The sequence below is a fragment of the Macaca thibetana genome, chromosome 3 (genome assembly GCF_024542745.1).
Source record: "Macaca thibetana thibetana isolate TM-01 chromosome 3, ASM2454274v1, whole genome shotgun sequence".
NCBI classification, from domain to species: Eukaryota; Metazoa; Chordata; class Mammalia; order Primates; family Cercopithecidae; genus Macaca; species Macaca thibetana.
This window is the reverse complement of record NC_065580.1, coordinates 78,552,433-78,575,644: the sequence shown is the minus strand read 5'-3', so window position 1 is coordinate 78,575,644 and position 23,212 is coordinate 78,552,433. Positions and strand designations below refer to the sequence as shown.

At 40.0% G+C, this 23,212-nt stretch overlaps 1 protein-coding gene across 17 annotated transcripts in view; it reads left to right on the top strand.

Moving 5' to 3' along the window:
* Positions 1-23,212, top strand: part of ICA1 (islet cell autoantigen 1) — a 155,724-nt gene that overhangs the window by 928 nt on the left and 131,584 nt on the right. The window lies entirely within an intron of this gene.

Below are 23,212 nucleotides of genomic sequence, written 5' to 3'. Positions count from 1 at the left end.
CCACCCACCCACCCCGCGCCTCGCCTTCCCGGCGGCTCCGGCCCCAGGACCCCGAGCTCCCTGGTGGGCAGGGACTTGCGTCCAGGGTTGACTTGTTGACAAGTTCACCTGCTGCGGCGCCTGGTGTGTGCTTTTTTTCTTTCCCCCGTGGCCCGTTTTTTGGCAGGGGCGGCAGAGAGCATATGGGTACCTCTTTATAACCACTAGTGCCAGGAGGCCTGAGCTTGGTCCCTCCGGGGCGAGGTGCTCAGCAGTCTCGAACTAGACGGGGCGAGAGCCCTTAAGCAACCCCGGTTCCAGCAAACCCTGGCGCGCCCGTTTCCTTTGGGTGCAGCTGACTCCGCCTTTCCTGCTCCGGGGCTATTGCAGCTCCTGCTTCCTCTAGAAACGAACATATCCTGTTGTTATGTCTGCCTTTCCCCCAAAGCGGCTCTCCATGAACCTTTCCCACTGTCTTTTTACTTGTAGTGCCCCCAAAGCACCTGAGCTTCTCTCTGGGGTCTTAAAAGTATCGCGCCCTTATGCTGGCGAAGGGCATTAACTGCCTGGTTGGGGAGAGTTAGTTTGGAAAGAATCGCGTTCTCTTCTCTTAGATGGCTTTAAAAAATTAGCACAAGAAAGGGTTTTGTTCGTGAATCTTAGTGAGATCTGGTAACTGTATAAAAATTATCAAGGCCTGGAAAATATGTCACCAACTTGCTTGGGAGTGATACTGATTGTAGGAAGAAAGGCACATAAGACATTCATTGGCCATTAAGGTCCTATGAAATATGACTCATCGCAAACATGTTTTTGTCCATACATTTCAGTGAAGTCTCTTCAGAAAATCTCACATTGGTTTCTGTGACCCTTTGGTTTGAATCTGAGATCTGAACTGTTTTGGGGTTAGGGAGTGAAATAAATGCTTAGTCTGAAATCTAGGCTCCCGATGCAATTTCATACCCGCTATTTAAAACACACACACTCTCTAAAACTGCTGTTAAGTTTTTAAACCAAAGATATCTTTTTAGATTTCAGTCTTTATTTTTGAAACACGCTTTGTAGAGAATACCATAGGGACAAAATCAATTTATAATCCTTAATAGCTCAAATATCACTCTTTGGTTTTATACTAATACTGTACATACATCTTAATTGCAAGAGATGTTGCTTTCTAATTTTTTCTGTTTGTATTACAAAGGGAAGTAATTGTACTGTTTATAAAGATGAACCTTTAGAAAACGTAATAGTTAAGCTACAGAGGGCTATTTGTGGAGAGACCTGATGTTAAAAAAAACCTCAACCCTGTGTCCTCCACCAGTGGATCATTGCATGCTGAAGACACTGGGTGGTAATTGCCTGGATGGTTTATTTTGTAACTATTTCCCCCCATTTAGAACACCTAGGTAACTATCTGACCGCTTTCTCTATGCATCTTTACCGCAGTGTGTATCTCCACATCAACCTCACGAAAAGTATAGAAAATTTTGTTACTCAGAGCCTTCAAAATAACTACATTTTCAAGGCATTTGACCAAATAGTACATTTTTTTCCGATGCAAGCAGCATTAGCGGTATGGAGGTCTGGCAACTATGCCATAACATAGAAGGATAAACCTGTGTTTGGTATGAACTTCTTAGATTACGGAAACCTCATACAAGAGAGTGAGGAAGTTGACAGACCACAAGGGTCAGGAGGAATTTTTCCTCTTAGTTGGTTGAGCCTCAGGGTAGGTGGCCGTGTTTCTAATCAGCACGCTGGTCACTAGTGTCCTTTTTTTCCATCTGCATTATCAGATTTATGGGAACCATTAATAAGGATGCTATCTGCATGTTTTTGTCCGTGAGGCAACATGGATCACTAACGAACCTTATCTCCCAACCCCACCACCATTCACAATCTGCCTCAGCAGAGCCTTAAACGCAAAAAACTTTCCCCCTGCTTTTTTCTTTATTCCCAAGCTGATGCATTTCATATCACAATCATATCTAGCACTCTGAGGGAGTTCAGAGGACACATGGGCTTTGGATCCTGATGGAGCAAGATCAGAATCCCTGCGGTAACACCTAACTAGCTGTGTGACCTTGACCAAGTTACTTAAGTCACCATTTCCTTATCTACAGAACAGGAATATCCACCTTTTTAGGGGCAGGGTGGAGATTAGAGATAATGTATATAACATGCTTTGCACACTTTTAAATAAGACTCACTCAGTAGTAATAAATTATTCTTTCACATGCTAAACGTATGCTATCCCTATCTAAAAAGAATGGTGCTGCTTTACTTGTGATAGGAAGTATATTTCAATTTGGCTTTGAGTAGTTCAAGTAATTTTATACGAATACTAAGACCCTGGGCTTTATGGAAAACACTCTCTGAAGTTGGGGGGTGCAATCAGAAACAAAGCAAATCTAATTTGTTCCAGTGGGGATAGATCTTCCAAGCCCCTGCCACTCAAACGTGGTCCATGGACCCGTAGCGTGTGGCCTCCCCTGGGAGCTTATTAGAAATGCAAAATTTTAGCCTGCCTGCTACTCTCTTCCAGACCCACTGAATTCAAATCTGCATTTTAACAAGATCCCTATGCGTATGTTAACATTTGAGAAGCACTGCTGTAACCTGTTATTTCTCAAACTTTAGTGTCCCAGAGAATCATTTGGGGGCTTGTTGTCATAAATGTGGATTCCCAGTCAAGCTTCCCTCATCTGCTGTTAAACAACATCTCCGGTAGCTCTGATCCCTAGGGTCTCCCACTGCTGTGAAACTGTCCAGCACACTGCTCTAAAATGAGCCTCTGTCCTCTTCCTTCACAAAGCACTTTGGCAACTATGATCTCATATGATATTCAACCCCCTTTTAGGTACATAGATATAATAATCTCCATCTGTCTGATAAGGACTGCAGGCATGATTTGCCATGGATAGATGCATATGGTAGAACTGCCTTGGAGCCTCTCAAAATCCTAGCTGACCACACTTTTACTATTCTAGGAATTTACTATTTAGTGTTCTAGCATCAAATTAACATAGTTTTTGTTTTTTGGCCTGTAAGTAATTTTCACAAATAACTAATGAATCTCTCCAGGACAGGGAAGACTCCATGTGATAGGGCATTTTATACCTGTTTTTATAACAAAGCCTGCCTACTATGTGACTGTAGGCCGGTTACTTAAGATAACTTCTTCATGAAATGAATATAAATCATAATGTCAAGTTGGCAGTATTGTGAGGATACTCAGTGATATGAGTGAAGCATACACCCCAGTGTCTGAGAAGTGGCAGTTCCTCAATTAGTGGTAACTGCTTGTTCCAGTGTAAACCTAGTGAGCTACAATGAGTTCATGAAAAGGTGGGGAAATGATAGCCTGCATCACTCATGATGGGAATCATCTGTCTGTCTTGCTAAGTCAGATGACATCATTCATCAGGGCTTTAACCAAATCAGAGAAGTGGGATGACTTAGTATTGAACAAGCATTGGTTGTATATGTACCATGAGCTACGCACTGTGCCAAATGCTCAGAATCCCAAGACTCAGACCCAATCATGCTGTGGAGGAGCCTACAGCTCTGTAAAAGAGAGGGAGAGAGAGGAGGCAACGAACCAGTTGTCTTTCAGGGAAAGCAGGGAGGAGATAGAGGCACAGTTGGTAATGCAGCCCAGGGCAAGGGCATCCCACCCAAACAGGAGAGAGAGCAGAGAAAACCTGAGATGCTTCATGGAGGAGATTGCCCTTAAGTTGAGCCTTAAACAACTAGTAGGAATTCGGCAGGTAAATAAGGGTTGCGAGTGGGGAGAAAGAGCGTTCCGCACTCCCATCCATGTGTACGTGTGTACAAAAGTCAACAAGCAAGGGAGAGAATACTAATACAAATAGTCGTCATGTTTGAAGCCTGGTGTCTGTGTATATCCCTTACTAGCTGAGTGGCCATGGACAGGTTTGATCATCTGTGATTCTGGAGGATTAGATGCACTAATCAGTGTAAGCACAGGACTGATTCCAATTATTTGTTGCATGGTTGTGGAGGTGGTGGAAGTATTAGTAGAAAATAGGGAACTAATATTAAAAAGTCATTAGAATTAGAGAACATTGCAGGGTTCAATTTTAGAATACATTTAGCAGAAAATACGTGAATTAAGAGAGGTTGACTGAATGCAATATAGTTCAGTGGAGTGGAAAATATGAGGTATATGTGTTTGGTGATGGACCACTGAATATATAGATAGTAGTCAATGTTAATTTTAAGAGTCTAGATTGGAAACTAGAAAGGTCCTCTGGTTCTAGGTAGTGAAAGAATTTGTATGAGAAGTGACTCTTAAGTATTGCAACAATGTTCCAAGAGTATACATATTGAAATCCATCTCTTACCATCATCATGATCAAACTCACTCCCACATCTCTATTCCCACAACAGGGCATAGACATCAATGTCTGAAACCTAATAGTACCTAGGGGAAAATCCAGCCTTCTCTGTGATGTTTCCAGGGTAGAGCATTCTAAGCCAGAGACCAAGAAACTGATTTTTATAAATAGTGCCCCTCTCCTTAGTCGTAGGAACCCTGACAACCATCAAGGAAAAAGTCAATCAGTAATTGCAGGTTTTGTTGTGCACAGTAGCACCATATTGGCAATGGATTTGGGACTAACCCAGCACCTAAGCCTGTGATTGGGGGAGATTGTTTTTATTGAAATATAGCCCCATTAATCAACCTCCTTTCATCCAAGAGTAGAGCAGAGTTAGTTAAAAAAAAAAAAAGAGCTCAGAAATCAAAAGTAAACTTGTGTTTACCATTTGCTGACTTTGGGTAAATTACTTCATCCTTCTAAACTTTGTTTCTCACTTGCAAAATGGGTTGATATCCCCTTCATAATGTGTGGCGATGACATAATGATGTTAAGTACTTCACACATGTAAAGTGCTTGGTAAGTGATGGCACATAATTATTGCCCCTTGCCCAGCACGTATTTACTGAATGACTACTGTGCTCCAGGGGCCATGCTTTGGTGCTCCAGGCAAAGATGAACTTGAGGGTCCCTATACTCATGGGACCTACAGTCTGGTGCAGGAGATACAGATGTAATTAGCTCCTTGAAGGAGAGTACAGGAGTGCAGTGGCACCACCAGTATGGAGCAGTTAATTCTTCAGTGGGGAGGACTGGAGTTCCAGATCCCTGGGGAGAGGGATAAAGAAGAGATGTTGAGTTGGTAAGACTTCACTGAAGAGGCAACATTTGCGAAGGGTCTTGATGTAAGTTCTAAGTTAGTCAATCACACAAAGGAGGGGAGGGCATTCCAAGTGGAAAGAATCATCTCAAGGCCTTGAAGTGCATAGTGTATTCAGGAAAGCACAAGTGTTCTGACATGCGCAGAGGGAATAGTTCTGTTGGAGGGTGGGGAGGGGAGCCAGGATGTGAAGGGGCCTGTGTTTTTTCCAAAAATGTTTGGAATTTCTATAGTGGCAAGAGAAAGCAGTTAAAACATTTTAAGTGGGAGAGTGGAATAATTAGATTTGCATCATATAGTGATAGGTCGGGCAGTGTTGTAAAGATTGGAATGGACAAGCACATGGATAGCGTTGCCTCTTAAGGCCTAGGTTGTCATAGCTATGAAGATGGAAAAGATACGATGCATTTAATCGCTTTTTAAGAGGTAGAATGGAGAGAACCTGGAGTCTGGCTGCAAAAGATGAAAGAGGCTGGGTGTGGTGGCTTATGTCTGTAATCCTAACACTTTGGGAGGCCAAGGCAAGAGGATCGCTTGAACTCAAGTGTTTGAGACCAGCCTGGGCAACATAGTGAGACCTCATCTCTACCAAAAATTTAAAAAATTAGTTGGGTGTGGTGGTATGTGCCTGTAGTCCCAGTTACTTGGTAGGCTAAGTAAGAGGATCGCTTGAGCTCAGCAGGTCAAGGCTGCAGTGAGCCATGATTGTGCCACTGCACTCCGGCCTGGGCAACAGAGCAAGACCCTGCCAAAAAAAAAAGAAAAAAAGAAGTGAGGTTTTCAACTTAGGCCATTCAGTAGATTTAGTGCTGGTAATTAACATAGGGACTACAGAAAGAAGAAGAATTTGGGAGTACAGATGGAAAGTGAGGAGTTTAGTTTTAGATTTGCTGAATTTGAAGTGCCTATGGAGCAATCCAGGTAAAGATGACCATCTGGAGGTGGAAATGTGGATCTGGTGCCCTGGAGAGGTGTGTGATTTTGGAAGTTGTTGGCATACAGCTGGCAGTTGAAGCCATGGAAGTGGCCTCACCTAATGAGAGCAAATAAAGTTCCAAGCTTGGAACCTTACAGATACTGATATTTGAGATGCAGGCACAGAGGAAAAGCAGCCAGCAAAGAAAATTGAAAATGTAGAAAATTATGGAGAATATTTCATGAAAAGTAGAGAAAGAGGAGCATTTCAAGAAAGGAAGAGAACATGGTCAAAGGTCACGAGAAATGAGGACTTGAGTGGGGCCCATAGTGAAAGATGTTCTCTGGGCTGGTGGAGAAAGGAACCAGACAGCATGGGCTTAGTAGAACTCTTGACTGTGAAGAGAAGGAAGAAGATGGGAACTGAGAAAGAGGTTGAAGAATGAGGCCTGAGGGTAGAAATCAAGGGAGGGTGATTAACTTGAAAGAGAAGAGACGATAGATGGACTAAGGTGGGCAGGGGCAAGGGTGTAGGAGCTGTCCTTCCTAGGGAGAAGGAAGTGAACAGCAGGTTATGGTCATGGTTCTGGATAGCTCCAAAGAAGTAAGGAGGGGTACACTGAGAGTGGAAACTGTGACAGAAAGTGCCCAGCGCGATGCCAAGGCCATGGTTCCCCAGAGTGCGTGAAGAGGGATACTGCCTGTCACCACCCTGCAGGGTTTTCTTCCACCCACTGCTCCCTGAAGGCCAAGAACTAAGTGTCCTTGTGCCTAATGCTGTTGACTCAGTGTTGCCATATGCAGTATTGGCATCATTGTGAAGTATGTAAACATTGTATTGCGTTTGTACTAAGCCACTCCCCACTTTCTGCTTCCTGTTTCTCTCTTCTCTGTACTCCTAACCTGGAGCTCAGTGCCTTCATGCAACTTTCTGGGTTTTCTACCTGGGCCTGCCCTAGAGGGTACATGTCCAATATCGCTGTCTTTCCTGACCCCCATCAAAATAATCAGTCTTGCGCTTTGTAAGCTCTGGGCTTTGCTGCTGTTTATTTCCTGAGAAAGTAGAGAGAACCTGAAAAAGGGATCTTTATTAGTTCTCAAATAACACCAACTAGATGACCCAGTAGAGGCAAGCGTGGTACTGTTAGTTGGGCGTACATGAACATATAGTCCTTTCTTCTGCTGCCTGGTTCCCTTTGCTGTTGACCTCTGAGATCCTTTTTTTGCTCCTCCCTTCCCCTGCCTGGACTGCCTGCATTCCCTGCTCCTAAGCCAGCCCAAACTTCAAACATGATTTACCTGCCACAGCTTAACCAAGGAAAGTTCTGGAATATGTGCCATTTCCAGAGAAAGGAGCTGTGGTGGTTTGTTTACAGGACCTGTGCACAGCATACACATTTTATAAACCACATGTTGGTGTCTGCATATTTCAGTCATTTAAGTCTAATGAGACAAGCTTTACTCTGTGACTTGGGAAATTTCCCCAAATTTCCCTCAGTTCCTTCAATGAAAAGAGGAGGTTGGACTAAATGATCTGTAAATTCTTTCCTCACTCTCAGCCAGGAGATTCTGTGGAGTCATAACAAATTGCTTGATCACATCTTTTGGAGGCTTCCAATTATGAATTTAATTTTAAAGGAAGAGAACCTTGTAAACATTAGCATCTCCCTATTTATTCTGATGGCTGACATCATGCTTATGTGCAATTTCATGTAATTATAGTCCCCCATTCATACTCTTGTTCTTCCTTCACACTGGTGTTATTAACCATTCATACCTTTCTGTGTACATATGAATTAAAGTCATCCCTCCATATACTCAGGGGATTGGTTCTAGGACCACCCTCAGCTACCAAAATCCACACATACTCAAGTCCTGCAGAGCCCTGCAGAACCCATGTATGTATATGAAAGGTTGACTCTCCATATACACAGGTTTCTCATGCCAGGTTTCTCTCTTTATATTTAATTACAAGCAAAAATATATATTATTTTATATTTAATATAATATAAAAATATGATTATAAAAAATATAGAAAATATATTTTCTATTTGCCGTTGGTTGAAAAAAGTTGGTATATAGGTGGACCCAAGCAGTCCAAACCCATTTTCTTTAGGGGTCAGCTGTATATATTTCTTATTTATAAATATATGTATACATTTTACATTTGTGGATACATATTGTGTATGTTACATCATATTGTCCTTATAGTTTTACTTCCGATGGTCTTATAGTAGCCCATCCACTTCACTTACTATTCACATGAATCCAATTTGAAAAAAATAGTACGTTGTGCACACAGATTTGGACCTTTTTAAACTTGTAAAAATATGGAGTACAGTCATTTTTAGGTTATTTCAAAAGAAGATATATATGATTTTATTTTTGTAATGACATCTCTGACAGAATGTCAGAGATTCTGGGCAGAAATAACTGTTTAAGGGTGTTTGTGACTAGTACAGAGTATTGGTGACCTAAGTTATGGAATTAATTTCTAGCTCTTTTCTGATTTGCTTGATGTTTTAGACTGAGGCTCTCCAACAAAAATATAACAGCAACCACATATGTAATTTAAAACATTCTACCAGTAGTAAAATATTTTTAGCTTAAAAACTAAAAAGAAATAAGCTGGGGGCTGTGGTGTGTGCCATGCTTATAATTCCAGCTAGTCAGGAGGCTGAGGTGGAAGGATTGTTTGAGCCTAGGGGTTCAAGACCAGCCTGGGCAACACAGTAAGACCCTGTCTCAAAACAAACAAAAACTAAAAAGAAACAGCTTAAATTAAATTGATAATTTATTTGATCTAACCCAAAATATTCAAAATACTGTTTCAACATAAAATATTAAAAAGTAATATATAAATAAGCAAAAAATATAATTAAATATAAAGCAGAATGTATAATAGACATATAAATATGTAACATATAAATGTAGTTATTTAAAATTTAAATATATATAATATATAAACAAAATAATAATTTATATAACTATAAATATATAGATTTATTAATGAGACATTTTAATTTTTTGTTAATAAGTCTTCAAAATCCAGTGTGAATTTTACATTTAGAGCACATCTGAATTCATACCAGCCATATCTCAAGTGCTCATATTACATGTGACTAGTGTCTGCTATATTGGACTGCATAGTCTTAGATGATAAAGTTAATTTATCTCAGGGTATTCTTCCATAAAAAGAAAATTTAAGTTGGTGCCATTCTTTAAAGTAAGATTTGTAAGAGCCTTCCAAGTTTTATAATTTGATCCCAATAAAATATAAGGATAACACTTAGACCTATCATTTAATAATGTTCTGTGCTGACATTGAAGGGTGTAGTATTCCTTTATAGAACTTGATCGAGACTTTTACTTGATTAGGGTGCTCCTTCATTCTTCACCTTTTGAAGTTAAGCTTTTAGAGACAATGCCACCATAAATACAGAGTAAAATCTGTATGTGAAATTTGATTTGATATTTGAAAGTTATATAAACCAAACTAAATAAAATCATTTGATTTGATATTTGAAAGTTATATAAACCAAACTAAATAAAATCAAAGGTGAATATAATTTATACTGCGAATTTTTTAAATTACTATTTTTCTTTAGCAGAGGCAACCCATTTGTTCTGTTTCTAGTGCTGTTTTACATTAAATATTTTTATATTTCTGGATTTCTTTTAGGTTTGTTGTTTGCAAATACCAACCTCTTTGTTATTACTGCCGTGATTTTTGGTGTAGCACAAAATTCACCATTGATCATCCTTTGAAAGGAGGGCTTTAGGCAAAAGAAAGAGGAGCAAGACCTAGACCACACCTTTTATGAGCAGTTTGAGTTTTCTGGTTTGTTTTAGATGGATATAATATTTAAAAATTTTTAAATAACATTAATGCTGAAGATGATGACATTTTAGAAAGTAGCTTGGCAATTTTTTTTTTTTTTTTTTGGTTTCTGTTATATTTGATATTTTCCTTTCAGAAATGTCTCTGAGAATAAATGAAGAGACAGAGGAGAGCACCAAATTGTTAACTGGCTGATTAGTGTTTCATTCTCAGCATTCCTCTATTTGAACTTGACCTTTAACCTGATCTTGGGCAAGTCATCTCTATTTTTAGAACCCCAATTTTTTCATCATTGAAAAGGATGTTGTGTTCGTTATCTCTAAGCTTTATCTTAGATATAGATGTCTCTGAAAATAATTTAAATTAGTTTTATTATTTTTGTGACTTGGGGCATCCTAGATGGATGCTGTTTTACAGATGAGCAAAGTGAAGCCAGATCGCTGAAGTGATGACTAAGTGTGTGATATGGTCATGGATTTACCAGCTTTTATTTATATCAAGAAGCATATTGGGAAACCTTCAAAATACATACTTTAGGAAAATGATTTTAATAGTTTTAGGGAGTCGTTAAACTTAATCATTGTATATAACACCTGAGTTCTTTTGAAATGTAAATAAAACAATCATTTAAAAATATCTGGGTGGGCACAGTGGCTCACGCCTGTAATCCTGGCACTTCGGGAGTCCAAGGCTGGTGGATCGCTTGAGCTTAGGAGTTTGAGACTAGCCTTGGCTGGTATTTTGCTAAAAATAAAAAAATTAGCTGGACGTATTGGCAAATCCCTGTAGTCCCAGCTACTGAAGAGGCTGAGATGGGGGAGATCACTTGAGTCCAGGAGGTCAAGGCTGCAGTGAGCTGTAATGGCACAATTGCACTCCAGCCTGGGCAACTGAGCAAGATCCTGTCTCAAAATTTAAAAAATGTTTTCTTTAATAAAAGAAAATATCCTAAGACTTTAGTTCGTTAACAGAAAATACAGATTTTAACAGTGACTTGCATCTGTTAAATAAAATAAAAACTCAGCTTTTGGCTACCTTGAATAAGATCAGAATTCTGTTTTCCTCTTGGTAATATTTGCTGACTCACAAAATTAAAACATGATCCCGTTTCACATTTATTTGTGAATTTATGAAATGTCAAAAATCGTTGCAGTAGGCACAAAAGTGGAAACAGAAACCATTTAAAGTTGTGTAGTCACTCAGTCTCCCAGGCTGGAGTGCAGTGAGAGGGTCAGAGCTCACTGCAGCCTTGTGTGCAGTTGTGTGGAATGCTCAGGTAATTGTGACTACATCAAAATCCGAAAGGACAAGCTGTATGGTATCTGAGAGGTAGGAAAAACATCCATAAAAACTCATCAAATCATGTTACTTTAATTAATACTTGGCTTTTGAAAAGATGGAAGGCTAATTCAACTTCCCCTCCTCCACGGGAATCCCCATTTCTCAATCACTTGAGAACAAGATTTGATGAATCAAGATTTTAAAAATAATAATTAATATGGTTAATTATGCCTAGAGGAATTGTTCCAGTTTTTTTTCACTGCTTCTACTGAAACTGTTTTAATATTTATATTGAAATACACTTCTCTCCATAAGAAATTATAAAAATCATTATTGACATAAGAGGAAGTGACTAGAGACAAACATCTAGGAAAAATGATGAAAACATACTTTGCCCAAAAGAAATGTACAGACTTCCAATTATTTTTTACCTTAGTACCTAAAACCTCTGACAAATCAGCATTTCCTCTGTTCATCAGGCAAGTGTAGGACCCCATGTGGGAGTCCTGGCTCTGAAGACGATTGGCCCCGTTCCTTCCTGGATCACAAGTCCCATTTCGGAAGGAGGGGGCTTTATTCACTTCTTTCTCATCTCTTTCTAGGCTCTGAATTATATGACTTCTGTTTGTTCTGAAGTTACACACCAGAGAAATAAACCCAAATACCTGCGTCACTTCAGATCATTTGAAAAGAAATAGTCTAATAAACTGAGTAGGAGGAACACATTTCCACTCCTCTGAAGAAAAGTTCACTACATTTGAGTTTGATAAAATTATTGCATGATGTGTACGTTTTAGTGTATAGAAAAGAAAATATTGAAACCCGGTCACATTTCCAGATGAAACTGATCTCTGAAATAACAGGAAAATGGAATGAGGAAGAAGTTCCGTAAATTAGTACCATGCAAGTGGAAGCTAAATCTGAGAGACATGTCACCAACTTCCAATATTTGTGATGGATAGTCCAAAAACTAACTGCCTAACAAAGGCAGGACATAAAAGGGTGCCCACCGAGTGTGAAATAAACAGCATTGAGTGTCTACCCTCCAATGGCTAGAGTATATCTAAATGCTGAAAGTGGCACATGGTGCTTCAGAGGCTGGCCCCTCTGTTTCCCCTGTTGCCTGTCTTTAAATTATAATGCACAACTGCTTACAGTTGGTTACACACATCACTGGCAGTTCTGCTGTGGAAGAATTTGTTCACTGCATTCCCTCTACCTACAGTAACACCACTTCACTCCTGGGAAGCCAGCTCTGTGCCTCTGCTGTGTGTCCCTCAAGCCCTGGCCGTTTCCTCTGCCGTGGCATTTGTGCCCCATCACAGGCAGCATGTAGCATCTTCTGATTCTTTTTTTTTTTTTTTTTCCAGTTATATACAAATAGCCGCAAAAGTCTGGGGCACATAGTGATATACAATTTTACTGAAGTTTGGTATTAAAGAATTACTCTGCATTTTATCAAATACAAGAAACTATTGGTCGGGAGGTCTTACCATTTATATTCCATGAAGAAAGAAAAATGACTGCCTGACAGTTGACAAGGTAGTGACTGTAACCCGGAATGATGGAATGTGAACAGATTTGTACCTTGGATTCTATGGCATGTGGTGCTGTGAAGCTGGTGTTTAGGAATGAGTGATTTCACCATGGGATGTTTCTAATATACCTCTTTGCACCCACATCATTGCAAGACCCTGTTCTGTTCTGAAAAGTTTATTTTCTTTTCTTTCAAGAGGTTGAGGAAGTGGTGGGCATCTTACTCTGTCGCCCAGGCTGGCGTGCAGTGGCATAATCTCAGCTCAATGCAACTTCCACCTTCCTGGCTCAAGCGATCCTCCCACCTCAGCCTCCTGAATAGCTGGGACCACAGGTGTGCACCACCACGCCCAGCTAATTTTTTGTATTTTTGGTACAGACAGGGTTTCATCATGTTGCCCAGGCTGGTGTCAAACTTCTAAGCTCAAGCAATCCACCCGACTTGGCCTTTCAAAGTGCTGGGATTCTAAGCATGAGCCACTATTCCTGGCCTGAAAAAAAGCGTGTTTCTTATGAGGGAAAAAATGGCCCCCTACTTCCCAAATAACTGAAGAACTCTAAGGTAATGACAATTTTTATCTAGAAAATAGAAATGTTGAATAAATTAAAGAGGAAAATGACAAATTTGGCATTGGCTCAGATATGCAATTCAAGAGATTCCACCATATGCTCAGTATAGACACAAGTAAAAGGGATTCTGGACTCAGTTTCAGCTGGTACTCCAACCAGCAGAAAAGCTACCCACTGAATGGAAGAGAGAAATTCTACCACTAAAGTTGGAAAGGTAATTAATTTGATACATGAATCTTTGCATAGGTAAAATGACGTGCTTAGGAAACATGATTCAAGAGGAAGCCAGTTCCATATTAAGAAGAGATAATTGATCTAATAAACTGACGAGGAGGCACACATTTCTGCTTCTCTGAAGAAAAGTTAACTACATTTGAGTTTTACCAAGTTAGTGCCTGATGTGTTTTAGTGTATGAAAGAACAAAATATTGAAAACTGGTCAAATTTTGTGGGTAGAGAATACCAGTATAGTGGAATGACTACTGATCTTAGCTTTACTCTAAACAAGGATTGGCTTAAGAATTTTAGATTCTTTGCATAATTCAAAAGTAATCAGAAGTGCCATCAGCTAACTTCACTGCCTTGAAGAAATGCATAGAAAAAGAGTTTTAGGTCAGAACAAGCTTTCATTGCAGCTGAAGCCAGCTTATATGGAATGAAAATATCTTCCCAGATTATATTTCCAAGGAGAAGAATCTAGTATCTGGGTTCAAGGCAGCTAGGGAAAAACACTCCTGTCTACTTTGTAGCAATGAATCAAACTCTGTACTTACAACCTGGCTTGTTTTAGCATTCTGTATACCTTTGGGTGTTAGGAGAAAACTTCTATGCATGTCTTATTCATGACCTAGTTGTCCAGTTTGTTCAAAATGGCTTGTTTTGTTTTTTTCTTTTTTCTTTTCTTTTTTGATACAGGATCTCTGTCACCCAGGCTGGAGCGCAGTAGCTCCATCATGGCTCTCCGCAGCCTTGACCTCCTGGGCTCGATTGATCCTCCCATGTCAGCCTCCTGAGTAGCTGGGACTGTAGGCGTGTGCCACCGCATCTAGCTAATTTCTTCTTATCATTATTTTTTTTGTAGAGACAGGGTTCGCCATGTTCACAAGGCTGGTCTCAAACTCCTGGGCTCAAGCGATCCACTTGCCTTGGCCTCCCAAAGTGCTGGAATTACAGGCTTGAGGCATCACATCCAGCCTAAAATGGTTTTTAAATGGCTCTAGCAACTAATGGCAAGTGGGACGATTGCTGTAGTCTTTTGCCCATCTACATGGGGGAATAAAATTGAGGACTCAGCACAGCAAGCATATATAAAAAGGAAAGGCCAGGCACGGTGGCTTATGCCTGTAATCCCAGCACTTTGGAAGGCCAAGGCGGGTGGATCACAAGGTCAGGAGATCGAGACCATCCTGGCTAACATGGTAAAACCCCATCTCTACTAAAAATACAAAAACTTAGCCAGGCGTTGTGGCAAATACCCATAGTCCCAGGTACTTGGGAGGCTGAGGCAGGAGAATCACTTGAACCCAGGAGGCACAGGTTGCAGTGAGCCGAGATTGCGCCACTGCACGCCAGCCTGAGTGACAGAGTGAGACTACGTCTCAAAGAAAAAAAAAAAAAAAGGAAAAACGAGCATAGTTATTGTACAGGAGCATAGGATCCCAACATAAAACCTGAACAAAGTATCCTTCCCCCTCTTCTCTCAATTCTTCCCACAGAGCAAAGTGGTTTCTCAGTCAAATGGATGTGGCTGAGAACAACTATGGTTTTAATGGCTGGCTTTGGACCATGAGGTGAATATATTGCAACCCCATCAAGGTGCAGTCTAGGAATATCCAAAGGGATTGGGTTGGTAGTCTTAGTGTCACCTAAGAAGGTGCTGACCTCAGCAGCAGTTCCACTTCTGAGCAGGAAGATGGCTTTCCTTCCCTTTATTTCTGCCTTAGACACAGAGCCTGCTCCTCACCAACTCATTCCCACACTCCCCGGGTTATTATATCAAAATTAGAAACTTGCTTTGCATTGATCTGTTAATCCTTGGGCCTCAGCTTCTTTGAGCAGATCTTAATTATTGGTGCAACTGCTTTGTCTTCTTTGAGGAAACAGTTTAACTGTGAAAAACATTCATGCAATCAAGTTGTGCTGACTGTGACAATATCTTGGCACTCACAGTCCATAAGCATCTTGTTACTTGCCCTTCTTTGCTTATCTCCCAAGGTGAGATGACCACAAGCAGATCTTTAGGACATCTTTTCTGTGTCCTTAAAAAGCTGGAGATGTGACACCATTCATTTTGGGTTTGTTTCATAAGTGCATTGTGGCAGAAGTGGAGAAATAGCTTCCACTGCAGAATCATGAAGTATTAGCTAATCATAGACTTTATTCCATTTTACAGGGAAAATATTTTTACAGCAGAATTTCCAAATTTGGGGATTCATTAAGGGGACATTGTTATATGTCCCTTGCAAATGTCAAGGCTCTCCTGATTCTAGAAATTGTTTATCTGTCTTTACTGCTAAACTTGCACTGTTCAATATAGTATCCACTAACCCCATGTGGCTCTTGAGTACTTAATATGGCTAGTGTGAATTGAAATTTGCTGAAAGTATAAGATACTATATTTTAAACTTGGTAAAAAAAATTAATGTAAAATATATCACTCATTTTTATATTGATTATATGTTGAAATAATAGTTTAGATATAGTGGGTTAAAATATATAAACATTAATTTCACTGTTTTTAAATTTTCTTAACGTGGCTATTAGAACATTTAAACTCATAGTATATTTCCTCTTTTTTGTTATTATTATACTTTAAATTCTAGGGTACATGTGCACAACATGCAGGCTCGTTACATAAGCATACATGTGCCATGCTGGTCTGCTGCACCCATCAATCCCTCATTTACATTAGGTATTTCTCCCAGTGCTATCCCTCCCTCTGACTACCACCCCACAACAGGCCCCACTGTGTGATGTTTCTACCCTGTGACCAAGTGTTCTCATTGTTCAGTTCCCACCCATGAGTGAGAACATGTGGTGTTTAGTTTTCTGTCCTTGTGATGGTTTGCTCAGAATGATGGTTTCCAGCTTCATCCAAGTCCTTGCAAAGGACGTGAACTCATCCTTTTTTATGGCTGCATAGTGTTCCATGGTGTATATGTGCCACATTTTCTTAATCCACTCTATCATTGATGGACATTTGGGTTGGTTCCAAGTCTTTGCTATTGTGAATAGTGCCTCAATAAACATACGTGTGCATGTGTCTTTATAGTAGCATGATTTATAATCCTTTGGGTATATACCCAGTAATGGGATTGCTGGGTCAAATGGTATTTCTAGCCCTAGATCCTTGAGGAATCGCCACACTGTTTTCCACAATGGTTGAAGTAGTTTACAGTCCCACCAACAGTGCAAAAGCATTCCTGTTTCTCCACATCCTCTTCACCATCTGTTGTTTCCTGACTTTTTAATGATCACGATTCTAGCTGGTGTGAGATGGTATCTCATTGTGGTTTTGATTTGCATTTCTTTGATGAACAATAATGATGAGCATTTTTTCATGTGTCTGTTGACTGCATAAATGTCTTCTTTTGAGAAGTGTCTGTTCATATCCTTTGCCTACTTTTTGATGGGGTTGTTTGTTTTTTTCTTGTAAATTTCTTTAAGTTCTTTGTAGATTCTGGATATTAGCCCTCTGTCAGATGGTTAGATTGCAAAAATTATCTCCCATTTTGTAGGTTGACTGTTCACTCTGATGGTAGTTTCTTTTGCTGTGCAGAAGCTCTTTAATTTAATTAGATCCCATTTGTCTATTTTGGCTTTTGTTACCATTGCTTTTGGTGTTTTAGTCATGAAGTCCTTGCCCATGCCTATGTCCTGAATGGTATTGCCTAAGTTTTCTTCTAGGGTTTTTATGCTTGTAGGTCTAACATTTAAGTCTTTAATCCGTCTTGCGTTAATTTTTGTGTAAGGTGTAAGGAAGGGATCCAGTTTCAACTTTCTACATATGGCTAGCCAGTTTTCCCAGCACCATTTATTAAATAGGGAATCCTTTCCCCATTTCTTGTTTTTGTCAGATTTATCAAAGATCAGATAGTTATAGATGTGTGGTGTATTTCTGAGTCCTCTGTTCTGTTCCATTGGTCTATATCTCTGTTTTGGTATTGGTACCATACTGTTTTGGTTACTGTAGCCTTGTAGTATAGTTTGAAGTCAGGTAGCCATGATGCCTCCAGCTTTGTTCTTTTGGCTTAGGATTGTCTTGGCAATGCGGGGTCTTTTTTGGTTCCATATGAACTTTAAAGTAGTTTTTTCCAATTCTGTGAAGAAAGTCATTGGTAGCTTGATGGGGATGGCATTGAATCTATAAATTACCTTGGGCAGTATGGCCATTTTCACTATATTGATTCTTCCTATTCATGAGCATGGAATGTTCTTCCATTTATTTGTGTCCTCTTTTATTTCGTTGAGTAGTAGTTTGTAGTTCTCCTTGAAGAGGTCCTTCACATCCTTTGCAAGTTGAATTCCTGGGTATTTTATTCTCTTTGTAGCAATTGTGAATGGGAGTTCACTCATGATTTGGCTCTGTTTGTCTGTTTGGTACATAGGAATGTCTGTGATTTTTGCACATTGATTCTGTATCCTGAGACTTTGCTGAAATTGCTTATCAGCTTAAGGAGATTTGGGGCTGAGATGATGAGGTTTTCTAAATATACAATCATGTCATCTGCAAACAAGGACAATTTGATGTCTTCTTTTCCTAATTGAATACCCTTTATTGCTTTCTCCTGCCTGATTGCCCTGGCCAGAACTTCCAACACTATGTTGAATAGGAATGGTGAGAGAGGGCATCCCTGTCTTGTGCCAGTTTTCAAAGGGAATGCTTCCAGTTTTTGCCCATTCGGTATTATATTGGCTGTGGGTTTGTCATAAATAACTGTTATTATTGAGATATGTTCCATCATTACCTAGTTTATTGAGAGTTTTTAGCATGAAGGGCTGTTGAATTTTGTTGAAGGTCTTTTCTGCATCTATTGAGATAATCATGTGGTTTTTGTCTATGGTTCTGTTTATGTGATGGATTACGTGTATTTGTGTATGTTGAACCAGCCTTGCATTCCAGGGATGAAGCTGACTTGATCGTGGTAGATACGCTTTTTGATATGCTGCTGGATTCTGTTTGCCAGTATTTTATTGAGGATTTTCACATCGATGTTCATCAGGGATATTGGTCTAAAATTCCTTTTGTGTGTGTGTCTCTGCTAGGCTTTGGTATCAGGATGATGTTGGCCTCATAAAATGAGTTAGGGAAGATTCCCTCTTTTTTTATTGATTGGAATAGTTTCAGAAGAAATGGTACCAGCTCCTCTTTGAACCTCTGGTAGAATTCAACTGTGAATCCATCTGGTCCTGGACTTTTTTTGGTTGGTAGGCTATTAATTATCGCCTCAATTTCAGAGCCTGTTATTGGTCTGTTCAGAGATTCAATTTCTTCCTGGTTTAGTCTTGGGAGAGTGTAAGTGTCCAGGAATTTATCCATTTCTTCTAGATTTTCTAGTTTATTTGTGTAGAGGTGTTTATAGTATTCTCTGATGGTAGTTTGCATTTCTGTGGGATCAGTGGTGATATCCCCTTTATCATTTTTTATTGTGTCTGTTTGATTCTTCTCTCTTTTCTTCTTTATTAGTCTTGCTAGTGGTCTATCAATTTTGTTGATGTTTTTGAAAAACCAGCTCCTGGATTCATTGATTTTTCAAGGGTTTTTTGTGTCTCTATCTCTTTCAGTTCTGCTCTGATTTTAGTTATTTCTTGCCTTCTGCTAGCATTTGAATTTGTTTGCTTTTGCTTCTCTAGTTCTTTTAATTGTGATGTTAGGGTGTTAATTTTAGATCTTTCCTGCTTTCTCTTGTGGGCATTTAGTGCTATACATTTCCCTCTACACACTGCTTTACATGTGTCCCAGAGATTCTGGTACATTGTGTCTTTGTTCTCATTGGTTTCAAAGAACATCTTTATTTCTGCCTTCATTTCATTATTTACCCAGTAGTCATTCAGGAGCAGATTGTTCAATTTCCATGTAGTTGAGCGGTTTTGATTGAGTTTCTTAGTCCTGAGTTCTAGTTTGATTGCACTGTGGTCTGAGAAACAGTTTGTTGTGATTTCTGTTCTTTTTCATTTGCTGAGGAGTGGTTTACTTCCAGCAGTGTGTTCAATTTTGGAATAAGTGAGATGCAGTGCTGAGAAGAATGCATATTCTGTTGATTTGGGGTGGAGAGTTCTGTAGATGTCTATTAGGTCAGCTTGGTGCAGAGCTGAGTTCCAGTCCTGGATGTCCTTGTTAACCTTCTGTCGCGTTGATCTGTCTAATATTGACAGTGGGGTGTTAAAGTCTCCCGTTATTATTGTGTGGAAGTCTAACTCTCTTTGTAGGTCTCTAAGGATTTGCTTTATGAATGTGGATGCTCTTGTATTGGGTGCATATCTATTTTGGATAGTTAGCTCTTCTTGTTGAATTGATCCCTTTACTATTATGTAATGTCCTTCTTTGTCTCTTTTGATCTTTGTTGGTTTGAAGTGTGTTTTATCAGAGACTAGGATTGCAACCCAAGCTTTTTTTTTCACTTTCTATTTGCTTAGTAGACCTTCCTCCATCCCTTTATTTTGAGCCTGTGTGTATCTTTGCATGTGAGATGGGTCTCCTGAATACAGCACACTGATGTTTCTTGACTGTTTATCCAATTTGCCAGTCTGTGTCTTTTAATTGTGGCATTTAGCCCATTTACATTTAAGGTTAATATTGTTATGTGTGAATTTAATCCTGTCATTATGATGTTAGCTGGTTATTTTGTGCATTAGTTGATGCAGTTTCTTCCTAGTATCGATGGTGTTTACAATTTGGCATGTTTTTGCAGTGGCTGGTACCAGTTGTTCCTTTCCATGTTTAGTGCTTCCTTCAGGAGTTCTCGTAAGGCAGGCCTGGTGGTGACAAAAAACTCTTGGCATTTGCTTGTCTGTAAAGGATTTTATTTCTCCTTCACTTATGAAGCTTAGTTTTGCTGGATATGAAATTCTGTGTTGAAAAGTCTTTTCTTTAAGAATGTTGAATATTGGCCCCCACTCTCTTCTGGCTTGTAGAGTTTCTGCCGAGAGATCTGCTCTTAGTTTGATGGGCTTCCCTTTGTGGGTACTCTGACCTTTCTCTCTGGCTACCCTTAACGTTTTCTCCTTCATTTCAACCTTGGTGAATCTGACAATTATGTGTCTTGGGGTTGCTCTTCTCGAGGAGTATCATTGTGGTGTTCTCTGTATTTCCTGAATTTGAATGTTGGCCTGCCTTGCTAGCTTGGGGAAGTTCTCCTGGATAATATCCTGAAGAGTGTTTTCCAACTTGGTTCCATTCTTCCTGTCACTTTCAGGTACACCAATCAAACATAGATTTGGTGTTTTCATATAGTCTCTTGTTTGTTGGAGGCTTTGTTAGTTTCTTTTTACTCTTTTTTCTCTAAACGTTTCTTCTCACTTTATTTCATTAATTTGATCTTCAATCACTGATACCTACCCTTTCTTCCACTTGATTGATTCAGCTGTTGAAGCTTGTGCATGCATCATGTAGTTCTCGTGCCATGGTTTCCAGCTCCATCAGGTCATTTAAGGTCTTCTCTTCACTGTTTATTCTAGTCAGTCATTCATCTGATCTTTTTTCAAGGTTTTTAGTTTCCTTGTGATGGGTTCGAACATCCTCCTTTAGCTGGGAGAAGTTTGTTATTACCAACCTTCTGAAGCCTACTTCTGTCAACTCATCAAAGTCATTCTCCATCGAGCTTTGTTCTGTTGCTGGTGAGGAGCTGCAGTCCTTTGGAGAAGAAGAGGTGCTCTGGTTTTTAGAATTTTCAGCTTTTCTGCTCTGGTTTTTCCCCATCTTTGTGGTTTTATCTACCTTTGGTCTTTGATGTTGGTGACCTACAGATAAGGTTTTGGTGTGAATGTCCTTTTTGTTGATGTGGATCCTATTCCTTTCTGTTTGTTAGTTTTCCTTCTAACAGTCCCTCAGCTGCAGGTCTGTTGGAGTTTGCTGGGGGTCCACTCCAGACCCTGAGCAGTGGCTGCAGAACAGCAAATATTGCTGCCTGATCCTTCCTCTGGAAGCTTCATCCCAGAGGGGCACGCGCCTGTATGAGGTGTCTGTCAGCCCCTATTGGGAGGTGTCTTCCAGTTAGGCTACACAGGGGTCAGGGACCCGCTTGAGGAGGCAGTCTGTCCATTCTCAGAGCTCAAACACCATGCTGGAAGAACCACTGCTCTCTTCAGAGCTGTCAGACAGGGACGTTTAAGTCTGCAGAAACTTCTGCTGCCTTTTATTCAGCTGTGCCCCGCCCCCAGAGGTGGAATGTACAGAGGCAACAGGCCTTGCTGAGCTGCAGTGGGTTCCATCCAGTTTGAGCTTCCCTGGCCACTTTGTTTACCTACTCACGCCTCAGCAATGGCAGACGCCCCTCCCCTAGCTAGGCTGCCACCTCGCAGTTCTATCTCAGACTGCTGTGCTAGCAGTGAGTAAGGCTCCATGGGCATGGGACCTGCCGAGCCAGGTGTAGGATATAATCTCCTGGTGTACTGTTTGCTGAGAGTGTTGGAAAAGCTCAGTATCTGGGCATCAGTGTCCTGATTTTCCAGGTACAGTCTGTCATGGCTTCCCTCAGCTAGGAAAGGGAAATCCCCCGACCCCTTGCGCTTCCTGGGTGAGAAGATATCCGCCCTGTTTTGGCTCGCCCTCCGTGGCCTGCACCCACTGTCCAACCGGTCCCAATGAGATGAACCAGGTACCTCAGTTGGAAATGCAGAAATCACCCGTCTTCTGCATTGATCACACTGGGAGCTACAGACTGGGAGCCGCAGACTGGAGCTGTTCCTATTCAGCCACCTTGGAATGTGCTCGTAGTATATTTCTACTGGACAGAGTTTATCCATATTTGAGGCCAGGAAGAGTGACTGGCACATATTCATTTGATGCTCAGTTTATGTCTGATAAACCAAACTGTTGAACGGGAATGAATGGATAACAATTATAATGATTTTTTAAAGCAGCAATTTTAATGCTGTGGATTTGGAAAGTGATAGAGCAAAACAAGATAGATTATGTCAAGAAATCTTAAGATGTTTATTAATTTCTCTGGTATGCAGAGTTAGAACATATATAAAAAGAGATGTTAGCACTGGCTCGAGCTGCCTTCTCATGAGGTGTTCAGATGTACCCTGTAGAGCTGACCTTATTTTGGCCACTTATGATTCCTTTGCTCCTGTGCCTATACTCCAGTAGTTTGTTCAAGACAGACCCATTTTCAGAAAGGATTTTCCCTGTGTGCCATTTAGCTGTGGTTCTCATACTTTAATGCGCTTACGAATCACTTGCAAAGCCTATTATAAAACTAGATTCCCGGAATCATTCTCAGAGATTCAAGTTCACTAGGAAAGGAGTGGGGTCTAGGATTCTGTATATTAGAACCCCCAGAAGATTTCAATGCAAATGGCTAGTAAACAATACCTTGAGGAACACTGCCATATGGTATCATAATCTGGGAATAGCCCAATTTGCTCAGCAATTTTTGTTAACTATAACTATAAATAACACATATTATACTATAATAACTTACTCTATGAAGGATTTAAATTAACAGGTATTTTAATAAGCAAAAATTAATTTAAAAGTCATAGTAAAGGAAATAATCAACAGAGTGAAAAGCTAACCTACAGAATAGGAGAAAATAGTTGCAAATCACATATTGGATAAGGGATCAATATCTGGAATATATAGAGAATTCCTGCAACTCAATAATAACAAAATGACCCAATTTAAAAATGGGCAAAAGACCT